This window comes from Lepus europaeus, chromosome 2 (genome assembly GCF_033115175.1).
Source record: "Lepus europaeus isolate LE1 chromosome 2, mLepTim1.pri, whole genome shotgun sequence".
In the NCBI taxonomy this organism is placed as follows: Eukaryota; Metazoa; Chordata; class Mammalia; order Lagomorpha; family Leporidae; genus Lepus; species Lepus europaeus.
In genome coordinates this window covers 76,362,200-76,380,758 of record NC_084828.1, presented here as the reverse complement: position 1 = coordinate 76,380,758, position 18,559 = coordinate 76,362,200, and the positions used below count along the sequence as shown (strand labels likewise).

At 42.9% G+C, this 18,559-nt stretch overlaps 1 protein-coding gene and 1 non-coding gene across 2 annotated transcripts in view; one reads left to right on the top strand and one right to left on the bottom strand.

Annotated features, from left to right (window-relative positions):
* Window positions 1-18,559, top strand: part of GSK3B (glycogen synthase kinase 3 beta) — a 233,731-nt gene that overhangs the window by 193,374 nt on the left and 21,798 nt on the right. The gene's annotated exons all lie outside the window — the stretch shown is intronic.
* LOC133752616 (U6 spliceosomal RNA) lies at window positions 8,123-8,229 on the bottom strand. Its single transcript, XR_009864956.1, has one exon. It is a non-coding gene; the product is annotated as a U6 spliceosomal RNA (small nuclear RNA).

Sequence of the window (18,559 nt, the reverse complement as noted above, 5' to 3'; positions counted from 1 at the left end):
GCCAGCACTTTAGGCCAGGGCGTTAATACACTGCGCCACAGTGACAGCCCCCATAATTACTTTTTATGGCTGAATAGTATTCCAGTTTGTGGATTTACCACATTTGCTTCTCCATTCACTTGTTGATGATCATTTGAATTGCTTCTACCTTTTTTCTACTGTAAATAGTGCTGCTGTGAGCATTGATATATAAATATTTGCATACTCGTTTTTCATTCTTTTGGGTATTGCTTCTGTGTTTTAACTTTTTAAGGAACCACCAAACTAGTTTCCACAATGGTTGTGCATCCTGACCAGGAATGTACAATGGTTCTAATTTTCCCATATCCTTATGAACATTTTTTTCTTCCTTCTTTCCTTCCTTACTTCTCTCCCTCTCTCTCCTTCCTTCCTTCCTTTCTCCCCTTCTATCCATCCATCATTATGGGAGTTATGTATCTCATTGTGGTCCTAAGCTTATTGCATTATAATGAATCAGGACCTGATAAATGCAATTTACCTATTCTTTAATAAATATATTTATAAGACAGATAAACATGAAAATAAGTTGGATTAAATTTTAGAATATGATCTTGAAAATATTGGAAGGACTTTTTTTAAGAATGAGGAGGTTAGCTAGCTAATAGAGTTAATTAACTTTACTGTCTTTAAAAACCTCTCAAGCTGTTATGATACTTTATCTTTGGCATATGACTTTTTTTTTTATTTTTAATTTTTTTGACAGGCAGAGTGGACAGTGAGAAAGAGAGACAGAGAGAAAGGTCTTCCTTTGCCATTGGTTCACCCTCCAATGGCCGCCATGGCTGGTGCGCGCTGCGGCCGGCGCACCGCGCTGATCCGATGGCAGGAGCCAAGTGCTTCTCCTGGTCTCCCATGTGGGTGCAGGGCCCAAGCACTTGGGCCATCCTCCACTGCACTCCCAGGCCACAGCAGAGAGCTGGCCTGGAAGAGGGGCAACCAGGACAGAATCCCTGACCGGGACTAGAACCCGGTGTGCCGGCGCCGCAGGCGGAGGATTAGCCTATTGAGCCGCGGTGCCGGCAGCATATTTCTTTTTAAAGTAAAGGCTCAGTTTAAAGAATAATAGATGGGGCCAGCACTGTGGCGCAGTAGGTTAATCCTCTGCCTGCAGTGTGGGCATCCCATATGGGCACCAGTTCTAGTCCCGCTGCCCCTCTTCCAATCCAACTCTCTGCTATGGCCTGGGAAAGCAGCAGAAGATGGCCCAAGTCTTTGGGCCCCTGTACCCACGTGGGAGACCGGGAAGAAGCACCTGGCTCCTGGCTTCAGATTGGCACAGCTCCGGACATTGTGGCCATCTGGGGAGTGAACCAACAGGAGAAAGACCTTTCTCTCTGTCTATCCCTCTCACTGTCTGTAACTCTACCTCTCAAATAAAATAAATAAATAAAATTTAAAGAATAATAGATGATTCAGTTCAAACTTACCCAAACATAATATTTCTAAAATGTTTTAAATGAATGAAAGGGCTTTTTTTGGTATTGAAGAATACAGTATTCTCTGGTATATTAGGCAAGAATATGACTATCTGAATGTGTATATGTGTTTGAGAATTTGAATAGTGCATGTGTATTTGGATAAAGTGTGTTTCTATAACACGTTCAATCTTTGTAGCTATCAAAGTGTTTATGTGATTCCATGAATATCAGAGAAAAGTGTGCATATTGAATCTTTCCTATTTATTCAAGTAGACCTGTAGATATATCCTTTAAATCACTTTTCATCACACTAAATGTATTAAATTGAAAGTACCACCATTTTGAGATATAGCCTCCTTTATTTTTTAATTTTTTAAAGCATTAAAATGCCCCGTTTTTGAAGCAGTTCTGAAACTGGAATATGGTCATATAGTAGTACTTTGTCCCTATCTGACTAAATCATTGTTTTTCTCAGTGTTTCTATATAAGGACACAACTGTCCAGGAAAGCGGTATTACTTGATGTCATTCTATTTGATGCTGTCCTGATTTTGGAGAGATGTGTCCAGGTGGTATTCTGTTTCCTAAAGCTAAAGATGTAACTGTTGTCCAGATGCAACTTTAAAGCACGTAGTAGGTAACACTAAATAATGGTTAATCAGAATGGAACATTAATTCAAGGGGTTGAAGGAGAACCAGTCCCTTAGTTGGTTGTAAAGTCAGAGAGAATACAGAAGTAGTAGCAGATGGTAAAAGGAATTGGAAGAATTTGTGAGGATATTCTGTAAGCAGTATAAAGCCTTCTTCCATCTTCACAATACATTTTCATAAAGTCTGCACAGCTACCCCCCAATAAGATAAATTTAATCCCCAATCTACATATGGTACATGCTCAATTAATGCTTGAATGAGTGACACATACCAATTTATATAAACATGGTAACAAGGGGACTTCAAAAATGTCATGGGGAAAAAATGGAAATAAAAGATAATGCAGTGTTTCCATAAACTGTTTGAAACCCCCTTGCATTTATTAATTCATGCAACTATTGTTTGAGGGGCATTTCTAATGTTCCCTCTAGTTGTTACTATTTCACTTTTTAAAGATCTGTTTACTTATTTGAAAGGCAGAGTTAGAGGTGGGGGAGAGAGACAGAGAGAGATCTTCCGTCCAGTGGTTCACTGCTCAGTTGGCCACAGTGGTTGAGGTTGGGCCCAGCCGAAGTGAGGAGCCTGGAACTCCATCATGGTTTCCCATGTAGGTGGCATAGGCCCAAGCACTTGGACCATCTTCTTCTGCTTTCCCAGTCACCGAAGCAGGAAGCGGGACTAGAAGTGGATAAGCAAAACCTTGAATCAGCCCTCATATCCAGGTGTCATAGGCTGTGGCTTAACCACCTTGGCCACAACATCAGCCCCTACCATTGTTATTTTAATCAACAAAGTAAACTTGCCATTAAGACTCAAACTATGAAGATTAAACATTTCGAGTAAAATAGTGTTGCATTAAAATAAAGCTTACAAAAGAGCTAACTACAATTTTTTTTTTAAAGATTCATTTATTTGTTTGAAAGGCAGAGTTAGAGAGAGGCAGAGAGAGGTCTTCCATCTGCTGATTCACTCCCCAGATGCCCGCAATGGCTGAAACTGTCTCATTCCAAAGACAGGAGCCAGGAGCTTCCTCCAGGTCTCCCACGTGTGTACAGGGGCCCAAGAACTTGGGTCATCCTCCACTGCTTTCCCAAGCCACAGCAGAGAGCTGGATCAGAAGTGGAACAGCCAGGACTCAAACCGGCACCCATTTGGGATGCCAGCACTGCAGGCCGCCACGCCACAGGGCCAGCCTCAGCTAACTACTATTTGATATTTGTTACTTTGTCATGTTAATTTGCCCTAAACAGTAATTAGTATTACTTCCATATAATCACAGGAAATATTTCTGTGATCACTAGAGGAAGGAAAGAGATGAATAGATATGGAACAGAAAACTTTGAGATCTTCTGAATGACTAAATAGATAGATTGGGAGAATATTAGACCTTTGAGTTTTCTAGCAGAGGGGCTTCATTGTTCTGTGACCCCTTGAGGGTGTTATCTGCCTTCACACGTTGGAAACCAAGGTGAACCTTTGACAGGCCTCCTTCTCTCCCTGTCCTCTTCTTAATAGACATAAAAGATCGAATATAAGTGAATGACCCTAGGAAGCAGCTGGAAACAGGAAAGACCAACAGGATTATTATTTTTTTTATTCACTAATTAGTGAATACCTATTCCACTAATGCCTATTCTAAGACTGAAATATATCAGGAAATAAGTTGTTTTATATGTTTAAAGGGGATTCTTCCCTCCAACTCCACCAAACACAGTTCCTAGTCCCATTTTTCTACCCAAAATTTGCATGAAGTTTTGTCAGTTGAAATTGTTTTAGCAAGCTCAGTCCTCCTGAGGGCATGACAGAACTGGTTTAATTTGAAGAGTCTACTTCTCTACTACTTAGCTGCAGTACCTGAGAGAATGGTAACTTTGTGGAGATTTAGGGTGTGGTGTCTTTTTTTTTTTTTTTTTTTTTTTTGACAGAGTTAGAGACAGAGACAGAGAGAAAGGTCTTCCTTCCATTGGTTCACTCCCCCAAGTGGCCGCTACGGCCGGTGCTGCGCTGATCCGAAGCCAGGAGCCAGGTGCTTCTTCCTCGTCTCCCATGTGGGTGCAGGGGCCCAAGCCTGGGCCATTCTCCACTGCCTTCCCAGGCCACAGCAGAGAACTGGACTGGAAGAGGAGCAACTGGGACTAGAACCTGGCACCCATATGGGATGCTGGCTCTGCAGGTGGAGAATTAACCAAGTGAGCCATGGCACCAACCAAGTGGTATCTTAATATCTAGTCCAGAAGAAGCTTTTAAAAACTCTGGGGAAACTGCTTGACTAAGAGAATATTTGGGGCAGTCAGCAACATGCAAACTCAGGCAGACTGGATGTCTTAGGGTAGAGAGGCATGAGAAAAGAGGTTCCAGAAAGCAAGTGAAAAAAGGACAATAGAGGCTGGTGTTTGGCACAGCAGGTAAAGTGCCTTTTGAAGTAGCAACATCCCATATCCAATCACTTGAGTTTGAGTGCTGGCTCCATTCCTGATTCCAGCTTCCCTTCTGTTCCCCTCCCCTCCCATCTCCTCTGCTCTCCCAGAGTATCTCTGCCTTTCAAACAAAATTAATAAAGTTTTTTTTCTTTTTACAGAAAAGCACAGTAAAAGAATAAGAATAAAAGGAAAATTTGAAAACGGATCAGAGAGATTTTAAAACAGTATAGGAATGTGTTACAGAATGGGAACAGATGAAATGAGAGAATTGAAAAGGAGTTGGTGATGGGCAACAAAAGCAAGTGGTTTAGAAGCCCAACTCATTAGAAAGCTATAGGCTACTTATTTATAAATTTTCTGTAACTCATTACTTATAATTAGGAGGTTCCATGACCTTTGTAGCAGTGGTTTGTATAAATGTATTTTCCTGTTAAAAAATAGTGATAGACTTAAATATGTTTTTCTGTTTATCTGCCTTTCAATGTCTTGAGAATTTTCCTCAAAGCTTGCCTTTATCTTTATACATCTAAAGTAACAACACATTGTTACAACACCCTGAGGTAATCAAGTTATCTTCTGATATTATTTTCACATTACCATGAACACTGAGGTTGAGCTTTTGCTTCTTTTTTTTTTTAATTTTTTTATTTTTTATTTCATAAATGTGAATTTACAAAGTGCAACTTTTGTATTGTTGTGGCTTCCCCCCCAACCTCCCTCACTCCCATGGCCCTCCCCTCTCCCTCTCCCATTCCACCCTTTATCAAGTTTCATTTTCAATTACCTTCATATACTGAAGATCAACTTTTGCTTCTCACACTTAAAATTTATAATTTACATTAGAAATGATAAATTTACATAGGATAGGCTGGCGCCCAGGCTTGCTGGGCTAATCCACCTGCAGCGCCGGCACCCGGGTCGGTTGGGGTGCCGGAATCTATCCCGGTTGCTCCTCTTCCAGTCTAGCTCTCTGCTGTGGCCCGGGAAGGCAGTGGAGGATGGCCCAAGTGTTTGGGCCCTGCGCCCGCGTGGGAGGCCGGGGGGAGTGGGGAGAGACACCTGGCTCTTGGCTTCGGATCGGCGCATCGCGCCAGCTGTGGGGCCATTTGAGGGTTGAGCCAACGAAGGGAAGACCTTTCTCTCTGTCTCTCTCTCTCACTGTCTAACTCTGCCTGTCAAAAAAAAAAAAATATATGTAGTATAGGAACGTCTGACAAATGATTTGATGGCAGGATTATTCTTTAATAAATAATCCAGAAGAGTAAAATTTCTAGGAAATTGGGCCATATTATTCTAGGCATTTAAATACTAGACCAAAGGAGATACCCTGAAAGGAGAATGAGAAAATTCATATGTAGACTAAAAATTCATATGTGAACTAAAAAGGGTCAGGAAGATTTGGTTCAGGAAACTACAATACCAATGGTATTTTATCTTTATCTCATCGGAGGACAAGGCCCCTGAGGGCTGCCTGCCTGCACCTGTAATCCTCCAGGGTTCTGGCCAAGAACCAACTTTGCCTCAGGCTTCTTCCACACTCGCTCTGCTCGTACGACACACCTGGGCTTTGTCCAGAAAAGGTGCACGGGACCCAGCACGGTGTCTGGGCCTCGCTGCTACGGTGGTCGAGAACTGTCAGCCAGACTCTCCCAGGAAAACGCGCCGCCGTCAGACTGCTCCATGGTTCTGAAATGGAGGCATCTGAGTAGTGGACTGTGTTGCTGTTAGCCCTGGTTTCAACGCCTTACAAGTCTTGCTTATGATCTCACCGGTATTTAGGTATATCAGACAGCTGATTGTTCAGTTAAGTTTCTGGTTCTCTGCATCTCTACAACCCTAACCTCACATGCATTATGTAAGAAAGTGGCAGGTAATAGGGAACTTTATTTATAGCATGAAAATAAAAAGCTGGTGGCTTGATCCTCAAAAAAACTCTAACTTGTCAGTTTTATGTTTGAATTCTTATCATTTTTCCCTGAGATTATTTAGTGTACTCTGCTGTTTTGGACAACTACTGAGGAAAATGTAGACCTGTATAAGAACAAGTAATCAAAAACCAATGTCTTAACTGAAAGTTCTTTGTGTAGTTTGGGTGGATATACTTTCATGAAGACCAGAATACTGGTGTCATGATTTGTAACCAAGGTGGTAATGAAGGCAGCATTGCATGTGGAAGAGTAAGTCAAACCTGAAGTCTAATTCCCTCTAACTAGTTGTAAACAGCCCATGACCAACGCACTATCTCTGCCTAAGTTTTTTCATTTAAAATAATGACATTGAGGGCCAGTGCTGTGGCACAATAGGTTAATTCTCTGTTTGCAGTGCCAGCATCCCATATGGGTGCCGGTTCTAGCCCCAGATACTCCTCTTCCAATCTTGCTCTCTGGTATGACCTGGGAAAGCAGTGGAAGATGGCCAAAGCACTTGAGCCCCTGCACCCGCGTGGGAGACAAGGAGGAAGCTCCTGGCTCCTGGCTTCAGAACAGCCCAGCTCCAGCCATTACAGCCATTTGGGGAGTGAACCATCAGATGAAGGACCTTTCTCTCTGTCTCTCTCTCTCTCACTGTCTTGTAATTCTACATGTCAAATTAACTAATTAATTAGTTAATGACATTGTACAATTAAAGCATGTTCAGGAATACTTTTATCTCTAAAAGATGATAAAAATGAATTGACTCCAGAAAGATAAAGCAACAGTGAAAAATAAAGCTAAAAATGTAGACCATGATAGGGTACAGGTATGTAAAATTATGATAAATATAGAAAAACCTAAACTGATTCTCCCAGAATTGAAAATACTAGCAGGATTATTTCTAAATGCTCCAAAGGATAGTTGAATCAGAGGAAAGAACCCAATAATGCTCTGTTTATTTTACTCATCAAGAATGGTGTTCTGAGTGTAAGATTTTCAGGGTAATCATCAAAACTTTTAAAATACTAATATTTTCCTGGATGACTTTTAAAATACATTTGTGTTATAAATGTAATACACTGAAACATTACAACTTTTTTGTGGGGAGTGACTGACATAAATTATGGTTCTTTCTGTTGGGCAATTTTAAGGCAGAGTAGTCCTGGGGTAGGGAGAAATAACATAAAATTCCTCCCAAGAAACAGCAGTATCTCCAGAACAGCAAGAGTAAGCCTTGCAGTTCGCTTACTCTTTGTCTGATTTTCTTGTTAGTATAGTATTTGTTTACTTTTTTTTTTCTCTTTATATACAGAAGATCAATTTAGTATAAAGATTTCAACAGTTTGCACCCACATAGCAACACAAAGTGAAACATAACTGTTTGAGTACTAGTTATAGCATTAAATCACAATGTACAGCACATTAAGGACACAGATCCCACATGAGGAGCAACTGCACAGTGGCTCCTGTTGTTGACCCAACAAATTGACACTCTAGTTTATGGCGCCAGTAACCATCCTAGGCTCTCGTCATGAGTTGCCAAGGCTATGGAAGCCTTCCAAGTTTACCGACTCTGATCATATTTAGACAAGGTCATAAAAGACAGAGTGAGGATAGTAACCAATGATCCTAAGAGTGGCATTTACCAGGTTTGAACAATTATACAGCATTAAGTGGGGAAGAGGACCATCAGTACACACAAAAGTATGGAACGCTTCACGAATTTGCGTGTCATCCTTGCGCAGGGGCCATGCTAATCTTCTCTGTATCATTCCAATTTTAGTATATGTGCTGCCAAAGCGAGCACTTGTTTACTTTTTTAATGAGTATAGAACATGTAGTCAGTGGTAGGAAACTTGATCAGGGATTTTCTAGGAACTTTGAATTTGTTAACATAGGGAAAAACACTTATGATATGGTACTTTCATGTAAAAAATACATGAGTAAATAACATTCAAATCTGATAATGTTTGGGACCAAAGAGCACCATACATACATTTGAATTACTGTTGAAAATAAATACACAAATGTAATGGGTACCCCATTGTTAAGTCATTTAAACATTTTAATGAATAATAAGAAATAGCAATTTTAACTACATAGACAACTACTAGTAACTTTTGTGTGCACATAAGAGCCCTGATTTTTACAAGAAGACCTCAAATTACTTGTAGAAGTGGAAAAAAAATCTATTTCAGTGACTTTCCTGGAGATCTGCAAGGCAGATTCCTTCTATTTGGTGATTTATATTTTATTATGTTATAAGAATAAGCATATTTATAAGAGAGGTTCATTTCTTCTCTTGGTTCACATATTGACTACTGATCTAAAATTTATTCTCAACTTTCACACAACAGGTTGAGTAAATAAGCAGATTACCACTACCACCACTTCCCCCAGCAAAAAACTAGGAAGCTTCTTACCTGCTCTTTCATAGCAATGAATTTGAGCACCTTACATGTGGATGAATGGAAATTTTAGATTAAGAGAAAGTTGATGTTTTGCCAACTAAATTTAGATTTTATTTTCCCATTTAAAAAGAAAAGTTGGTGTGGGCATTTGGCACAGTGGTTAAGACATTTCTTGGGGGGCCGGTGCTTGATGTAGTGGGTAAAGCAGCTGCCTGTAGTGCCGGCATCCCATATGGGCTCCGGTTCAAGTCCCAGCTGTTCCACTTTCTATCCAGCTCTCTGCTATGGCCTGGGAAAGCAGTGTAGGATGGCCCAACCCGTTGGGCCCCTGCACTGCATGGGAGACCCGGAGGAAGCTCCTGGCTCCTAGCTTTGGATCGGCACAGCTCCAGCCATTGCGGCCAACTGGGGAGTGAACCAGCAGATAGAAGACCTCTCTCTCTCTGCCTCTCCTTATCTCTCTATGTAGCTCTGACTTTCAAGTAAAATAAATAAATCTTAAAAAAAAAAAAAAAAAGCCGGCACCGCGGCTCACTAGGCTAATCCTCCACCTTGCGGCGCCGGCACACCGGGTTCTAGTCCCGGTAGGGGCACCGATCCTATCCCGATTGCCCCTCTTCCAGGCCAGCTCTCTGCTGTGGCCAGGGAGTGCAGTGGAGGATGGCCCAAGTCCTTGGGCCCTGCACCCCATGGGAGACCAGGAGAAGCACCTGGCTCCTGCCATCGGATCAGCGCGGTGCGCCGGCCGCAGCGCGCCTACCGTGGCGGCCATTGGAGGGTGAACCAACGGCAAAGGAAGACCTTTCTCTCTGTCTCTCACTATCCACTCTGCCTGTCAAAAAAAAAAAAAAAAAAGATTTCTTGGATCACCCATATCACACACTCTTATATCTAGGTTTGAGTCTTGGCTCTGCTCTCTATTATAGTTTCCTACTAACATGCACCTTAGGAGACAGCAGATAGTGGCTCAAATACTTGGGTCTACCTACATGAGATGTCTGGATTGTGTTCCAGGCTCTCGGAACTCTTCAGCCTAGCCCACCATCAGCTGTCGTGGACATTTAGGGACAGAACCAGGGGATGGAAGATCTCCCTCTGTCTCTCACTGTGTTTTTTTGTTTGTTTGTTTTGTTTTGTCTCTGTCTTACAAAAAATAAAAAATAATTTCTAAAAAATAAACATTTTACTTTTGCTTAAATTGTGAATTAAAATGTTTGGTTAAGGACACACAATGATTGATACACTATCAAAACATAGGTTGTTTCCCATAATAAACTACTGTTTGGCTTTCTTTTTGTTTTTAAATATTTATTTTCATTTACTTAAAGAGTGACAGAGACAGAAAAAAAATCTTCTATCTGCTGGTTCACTCCCCAAAAACCCACAACATCCAAGATTGGCTGGGCCTGGCTGAATCCAGGAGCCAAGAACTCCATCTGGGTCTCCCAGGTGGGTGGTAGGGACCTAAGTATTTGGGCCATCATCTGCTGCTTCTCAGGATTCATTAGCCAGAACCTGGATCAGAAATGGACTTGAACCAACATTCCAGTATGAGATATAGGTATCACAAACAATGGCTTAACCCACAGCACCACAATGCATGTTCTACCATGTGGTTTTGTTTTGTTTTGCCATTTTGTTTTGAACCATGTCTTTGAGGTAGCACAATCTGTCTAATTGTTCCTATATTTTAGTTTCTTTAAAACTAGCCCCCACTTCAATATTATGTACCATCTTATTCCCTCAGTTGTCTCCTTATTCTTAAACTTAACATACATATTTAGTAAATAAATACTAGCTTTTCTTTTTTTTTTTTAATTTTTTGACAGAGAGAGACAGAGAGTTAGAGACAGAGAGACAGAGAGAAAGGTCTTCCTTCTGTTGGTTCACTCCCCAAAAATGGCCGCCACGGCCAGCACTGCACCAGTCTGAAGCCAGGAGCCCGGTGCTTCCTCCCAGTCTTCAATGCGGGTGCAGGGACCCACGCACTTGCGCCATCCTCCACTGCCCTCCCGGGCCATACCAGAGAGCTGGACTGGAAAAGGAGCAACCAGGACTAGTACCAGGTGCCCCAACCGGGACTAGAACCTGGGGTGCCGGCGCCACAGGCAGAGGATTAGCCAAGTGAGCCACGGCGCCATCCAATACTAGCTTTTCTTTTCTTTTCTTTTCTTTTTTTTTTTAATTTTTTAAACTTTTATTTAATGAATATAAATTTCCAAAGTACAGCTTATGGATTACAATGGCTTTCCCCCCATAACTTCCCTCCCACCCGCAACCCTCCCCTTTCCCGCTCCCTCTCCCCTTCCATTCACATCAAGATTCATTTTCAATTCTCTTTATACACAGAAGATCAGTTTTGTATATATTAAGTAAAGATTTCAATGGTTTGCACCCACATAGAAACACAAAGTGAAAAATACTGTTGGAGTACTAGTTATAGCGTTAAATCACAATGTACAGCACATTAAGGACAGAGATCCTACATGAGGAGTAAGTACACAGTGACTCCTGTTGTTGACTTAACAAATTGAAACTCTTGTTTATGGCATCAGTAATCACCCTGGGCTCTTGTCATGAGTTGCCAAAGCTATGGTAGGTAGCCTTTTGAATTCACTGACTCTTATCATATTTAGACAAGGTCATAGTCAAAGTGGAAGTTCTCTCCTCCCTTCAGAGAAAGGTACCTCCTTCTTTGATGACCTGTTCTTTCCACTGGGATCTCACTCGCGGAGATCTTTCATTTAGGTCTTTTTTTTTTTTTTTTTGTCAGAGTGTCTTGGCTTTCCATACCTGAAATACTCTCATGGGCTTTTCAGCCGGATCCGAATGCCTTAAGGGCTGATTCTGAGGCCAGAGTGCTGTTTAGGACATCTGCCATTCTGAGTCTGCTGTGTATCCTGCTTCCCATGATGGATCGTTCTCTCCCTTTTTTGTTCTATTGGTTAGTATTTTCAGCTACTAGTCTTGTTTATGTGATCCCTTTGATTCTTAGTCTTATCATTATGATCAATTGTGAACAGAAATTGATCAAATGGACTAGTGAGATGGCATTGGTACATGCAACCTTGATGGGATTGAATTGGAATCCCCTAAACTTTAGTCACAACACATGGGTCCAAGTTAACAACCAAGAACAAAAGATAGGGATTCCACAGATTTCTCACAGTTCTAGGTTTCTACATATCAGCAATGAGAATAAATTAAAAGCAGTATTCAGTTTTCATTTTTATTCAAAGGATAAATACAAAATTAAGAGATAAAATACAAAGCCCCCATAAATCATACTGGCTAGACATAGTCAAGTCCAACAGCAAGGAATTAGATGAATGCATTACTATTTCTCTTGCCTATAAACAAGACTTTATTATCTCAGACAATAATGCCCCATCCCATAGGGGTCTTATTTGAAGACAGTGGATCAAGACAGTGGATCAATACTAGCTTTTCAATTTTAATCCCTGGGGCCGGTGTTGTGGTGTAGTGGGTGAAGTCACCTCCTGTGACACAGCATCCAATATCGGCACCAGTTTGAGACCCGGCTGTTCCACTTCCAATCCAGTTCCCTGGTAATGTACCTGGGGAAGCAGCAGAAAATGGGTCTAGTGCTTGGACCTCTGCTCCCCTGTGGGAGATTTCCTGGCTCCTGGCTTCAGCTTGGCCCAACCCCAGTCATTGTAGCCATTTGGGGAATGAACCAGCGGATGAAAAATCTCTTTCCCTTTCCCCACCCCCTTCCTCCCTCCCTTCCTCTGTGTAACTCTGACTTTCAAATAAATAAACAAATCTTTAAAAAAAAATTTAATCCCTAATACACTCCTTGTTGGCCTCAAGCATACATACAAGTTCTCCCTGATCCTGACAAGTAGTACTGCTTTTTTAGATTTTTCTGTTGTATAAAATGCTATCATTTTTGCATTCTTTAACTATGACAGTTAACAGTCAACAAAAACTATACTGACCGATCTCCTTGAAGTACAGAACAGTAAACAGGTGGAAGGATTGGATCTTAAGAAATGTCCATAATTAAAGAAAAGAAGAAGGAAAATAGGGTATAGAGGTTGGAGCAATGTTTAATTAGGAGTAATTGCCCATTTTAGAATTCTTAACTTTTAGAGCATTTTACACTTAAAAAGTTCACAAGCTCCCCCTGCCATTCTGTTTTTAGGTGTGGCAAAGCCTCCAGGATCTCAGAACTCCTTTTCTTGCTGTCTAATTTTGTTCACTTTTTCCTTTCTTTCCCTTCGTTAGCTACTCCTTACCCCTATCCAAGGCCAGAATGACAATCTACTACCTAAGTAAAAGGAGGATTTGCTTTCCTTTTTTCAAGCCCTGCACCTGTATATGCATGTATGTCTGTGTGTTCACATACATATACCTTTATCCAGACTGGGACACAAAACTTTCAGGGTTCTCAACTGGATGTGCAGCTGAACAGAAGTATGGTTCATCTGCTAAGAGTGGAAATGAATGGGAGAAAATGGGCAACATGGGCTGTAGAGAGCAACCACAGACCATTGCTGCCCAGTTTATTTTAAAGATTATACTAACAGGAGCTTATATTAAAATCTCTGTAGCCTTTTCTTTTTATGAGTTTTGTTTTAGATGTTGGGCACATGACCAGAGAAGAACACTTTCAGTATGTATCTCTATACTAAGGATGAACACCTTTCTTGCCAGCTTGTTGATTCAGTTGTTCATTTCTATTTCTGTTGATCAGACAAGGACAATTATCTTTTTAGCTCTCTGTCCTGGAACCTAACACACTCTTTAATGCTATACTGTTAGTTGGATAGGTATGTGGGTGGGTATATAAATTGGCACGTGGATTTTTTTTTTTTTTTTGACAGGCAGAGTTAGAGAGACAAAGAGAAAGGTCTTTCTTTTTCCTTTGGTTCACCCCCCAAATGGCCACTACAGCCGGCACGCTGTGCTGATCAGTAGCCAGGTGCCCCCTCCTGGTCTCCCATGTGGATGCAGGGCCCAAGTACCTGGGCCATCCTCCACTGCCTTCCCGGGCCACAGCAGAGAGCTGGACTGGAAGAGGAGCAACCGGGACAGAATCCAGCACCCCAACCGGGACTAGAACCCGGGGTGCTGGCACCACAGGTGGAGGATTAGCCAAGTGAGCCATGGCGCCAGCCGGCACATGGATTTTTAAGAAGGCTTTCTATTTTAGGAGCTTTTAATTTTAATTGGGATAGTAAAAATTCCTTTTAGGTTAATGAAGAGCACAACATACTGCACTAATGCTCTGTGTATTCCTAAAAACAACCATGGAACTACAAAGAATTCTCTTGCTTTCCTAGGTATAAAATTGTGAATTAAAATTGGACTAATTTACACTAAAATTGGCAGAAGATCTTCCTGTTCCTCACTGAGAACCAAAACAGCCATTAAATCTGATTGTGGGAAAACAGCTTCTCTTAGAACCTGATAATTAGTGGTGAATTTCCAACTGTCTTCTTAGGGAAGACTGTTACTTGATGAGCTGGATGATTTTATCCTTTAAAGAGAAACAATAATGAATAGTCTACTATTACTTTGGTTTTTGTTTGTTTTTTTGTTTTGTTTTGTTTTCTTTTGTTTTTGACAGGCAGAGTGGACAGTGAGAGAGAGAGACAGAGAAAGGTCTTCCTTTTCCATTGGTTCACCCCCAATGGCCACTGCGGCCGGCACACCGCACTGATCCGAAGCCAGGAGCCAGGTGCTTCCTCCTGGTCTCCCATGCGGCTACAGGACCCAAGCACTTGGGCCATCCTCCACTGCACTCCTGGGCCACAGCAGAGAGCTGGCCTGGAAGAGGGGCAACCAGGACAGAATCTGGTGCCCCGACCAGGACTAGAACTTGGTGTGCCGGTGCCGCAGATGGAGGATTAGCCTATTGAGCCGCGCGCAGGCCTCTACTATTACTTTTAAGTTTTTCTTCGTGTTCATCTTTCATAAATCTTGGCAGAAGTTTATTGTTTTTCTTTACTGGGGGGGGGGGGGGAGGAGCGAGGTTACATGGTTGAGTGGAGAGAGTACACCTGGCCAGACCAGGCAGGCGGCTCAGCAGAGGCTGCGTGCACAGTCTGGTTGAGGCTGGGGGTTTTTAAGGAGATGGGTCTTGCTTCCCCACCTCTGCTGCTCTTGGAACAAAGGGCTTTTTTGGATGTAAATAGAAAAACTTTTCTCTTGAAGGTCTGAAACAAAGGACTTTATGGATGCAAATGTTAAGAAGTTCCTCCCTGAGTTTTCTCTTGAAGGTCTGAAACAAAGGACTTTATGGATGCAAATGTTAAGAAGCTTCTCTCTGAGTTTTGCAAATGTTAAGAAGCTTCTCCCTGAGTTTTCTCTTGAAGGTCGGAAACAAAGGACTTTATGGATGCAAATGTTATCAGACAGGAGGAAGGGAGCAGGATGTTTGAGATGCAGATACTGGGCTGCACCTGGGAGATTGTGGAAGATTGTCAGGCAGAAGGGGTGGGGACCTCCACCTGGCAGGTTATCAGGTAGAAGAGGGCAGGGCAGGATATGAATACCGGGCTGCCCCTGAAACACCATCGGGATGACCTTGAGATGCAGCATATGCTGGACATAGATGTCTTCTCTTTAGGCCTTTATGTCACACACACATAAGCTCATAACTGACTTCCTACCTAATATTCCCCCCTCAAGAGGCAATACCCAAAATTCTTCTTTGGGATTATGGATGGAGATCCGTTTTCTGTAACTTCAAAGCTGGCATGTGGGCGTCGAGGGGGATATGGGTATTTCCTCTTGCTATCTGTCTTATGGTGTGCGACAGTGGCCTTGGAAAGACTGTCCTGCTCGGTCCAGAGAACTGCTCAGGTCATCCAGTGGAATGGGCTGGAAGCCTTGTCTGACAACCATTTGGAGTTCGACAGCTTTTAGTCTGTTAGAGACAAAACGAACAAGGGCATTAAAAACACACAGTCCAAAGAGAAGCATCAAGATTACAGAAGTTATTGGGTCAAGGAGAGGAAATAGCCAGGATTTCCATGACCAGATGTCAGGCCAGAAATCCCAGCCCTGCTTGGCCTGGTCCTGGAGCTGTTTGGTGGCTTTGTCCAGGAAAAGTACGAATTTGGATTTGTACCTGTCTAGTCTGATTGACCCAGAGACAACATTCTTCCTGGAACATGGCACAGATACCTCCTGGAGCAGCAGTTAGCATGTCCAATATTTCTTTCTTTCATAACCTTTTGTGACTTCTGCACACCTTCTTCAACTTACTTGAAACGTTCCATCCTTTCCATTCCAGTCTAGAGTAAACTAGCCATCAGGATTCTTATAAACCATGTCCTTTCCTTATTTAAAAAGCTCTTTCCTTTTTAACCCTTCTTACCAACAACACTCTTTCCTTCTAAACCTTTCTTACCAAGCACACATTTCTATACTTGTAATGTTTTCCATAGAGCCTGGTTGGCTCTTTCTACCTTACCAGAAGACTGAGGTCTCCATGCAGAGTGAAGATGCCTTACAAATCCCTTGTGTAATCTAGAGCTCTGGTTAAGGCAATCAGTTCTGCTAACTGAGCAAAAGTTCCTGGGGGCAGAGCACACTGCAATAACATGCCATGCTGTAACTGTTGCATACCCTGAGAAGCAGGTCCTGTCTGACAAAACTGTTTCTGTCTGTGAACCAAACCTCATCTGCGTTAGTCAGGGCGCTGTCTCTTGGGTCCCTTCTGCTGGCATAGATCAAGTCTACAGTCTCAGTACAGGAGTGGAGGGGACCACTTTCCCCTGGAACTGGCATTAAAGTAGCTGGGTTTAGAGTAGAGCAATGCCTTATTTTTACCTGAGGGTTTTCTAGAAGGAGGACCTGATACATTAGTATCCTACTATCTGTGAGCCAGTGAGAGCCCTTTTGCTCTAATAGGGTATTTATTTGATGTGAGGTATAAAGGGCAATATTTTGCCCCAATGTAATTTTAGATACCTCCTCTGTCAGCAAGGCAGCTGCTGCTATCATCCTTAGGCAGTGAGGCCATCCTTGTGCAACCGTGTCTATGGTTTTAGAAAAGTAGCCCACAGGTTGCTTAACAGGTCCCAGATCCTGAGTTAACCCTCCTAAGGTGACTCCCTGCCTCTCGGTGACATACAGCTGGTAAGTTTTCTCTGGGTTTGGCAGTCCTAGCGCAGGGGCTTTAGTCATAGCATCCTTTAGCTGAGCAAAAGCTGTAGTTTGCTCTTTTTCCCAGAGGAGGGGGCCTTGTTCTGGGCTATCTTTTAGAGCCTGGTATAGAGGCCTTGCTACTTCTCTGTATTTTGGAATCCATAATCTGCAATACCCAGTCAGTCCGAGGAATGCTCGGAGTTGCCTTAAAGTGGTAGGGGTGGGGATTTGCTGCATTGCCTATATTCTCTCTGGGGCTAGTCTCCTCTCCCCAGGAGTGAGGATGAGACCTAAATAGTTAACTTCCTGGCGGACTAGCTGCGCCTTTTTCTTGGATACTCGGTAGCCACGTTCTGCCAGGAAGTTAGGGTTTTGATTAAATGCTGAAGGCCAGAGTCTCAAGTGGGAGAACAGATAAGCAAGTCATCTACATATTGGAGTATTCTCCCACCCCCCTCAAGAGATAAGTCCTTGAGGTCCTCTGAAAGGGCCTGCCCAAGTAGGTGTGGCGCATCCCGGAACCCCTGTGGTAATATGGTCCAGGTTAGCTGTTGCTTTAAGTTCTGTCTATTGACCCATTCAAAGGCAAACAAAAACTGACAAGAGGGTTCTATAGGGATACAGAAAAAAGCATCCTTAAGGTCTAAGACTGAAAACCACTTAGTCCCTGGAGGTATTTCTCCCAGTATTGAATAGGGATTGGGCACAATAGGGTGAATGGGTATTACTGCCTCATTAATGACCCACAAGTCTTGAACTAGTCTGTACTCCCCATCTTTCTTTCTAACTGGCAGAATGGGCGTATTGCAAGGGGAATTGCAGGGTGTCAACAACCCGTGCTTTAGGAACTTGTCAATCAGTGGCTGAAGGCCTTCTCTAGCTTCTGGCTTTATAGGATATTGCTTCCGATTTGGAAAATTATTAGCATCTTTAAGTCTAATGACGATTGGGCAGGCCTTCAAGGCCCTGCCAGGTATGTCTGAGGCCCATACCTGTGGGTTAACTTGACAGGGGACGGCACATGGCAATAATAGGAATCTGGCCATCCTCATGTGCAGGGAAAGTCACTCGAGTTCCCAGCTTACTTAGGAGGTCCCTTCCCAGTAGGGGTGTGGGACACTCAGCCATTACTAAGAACTGGTGGGAAAATATGGTCTTCCTCCAAAGGCAACATAAAGGGGGTGTGAATCTTCTTAGGGAGGGCACCCCGTTGATTCCCATTACTTGGCTGGACTGTGAGGAGAGTTGCCCGGAATACGAGACAAGTACAGAGTAGGCGGCCCCCATGTCTAAGAGAAAATTTACGGTCCTACCTTCCACATCAACTGTGACCCTAGGCTCTGCCCCCTCGATGGCGATGGTTGCTTCGGGAGCCGGACAGAGCGAAGGGCTCCTTCAGTTTAGGGCCAACAGGTTTTGCGATTCTGATCCGGGGGTCCTTTGACTCTCAGGGCAGTCTCGCTTCCAGTGGCCAGGCTTTTTGCAAAGCAGACTGGGCTTCTTTGGAAGCCGGCCGCTGCTACGGCAGCCTCTAGCCCAGTGCCCTGGCTTCCTGCAGTGAAAGCAGTTACCACTTGGAGGTGGGCCGGCCTTGTTGGGTCC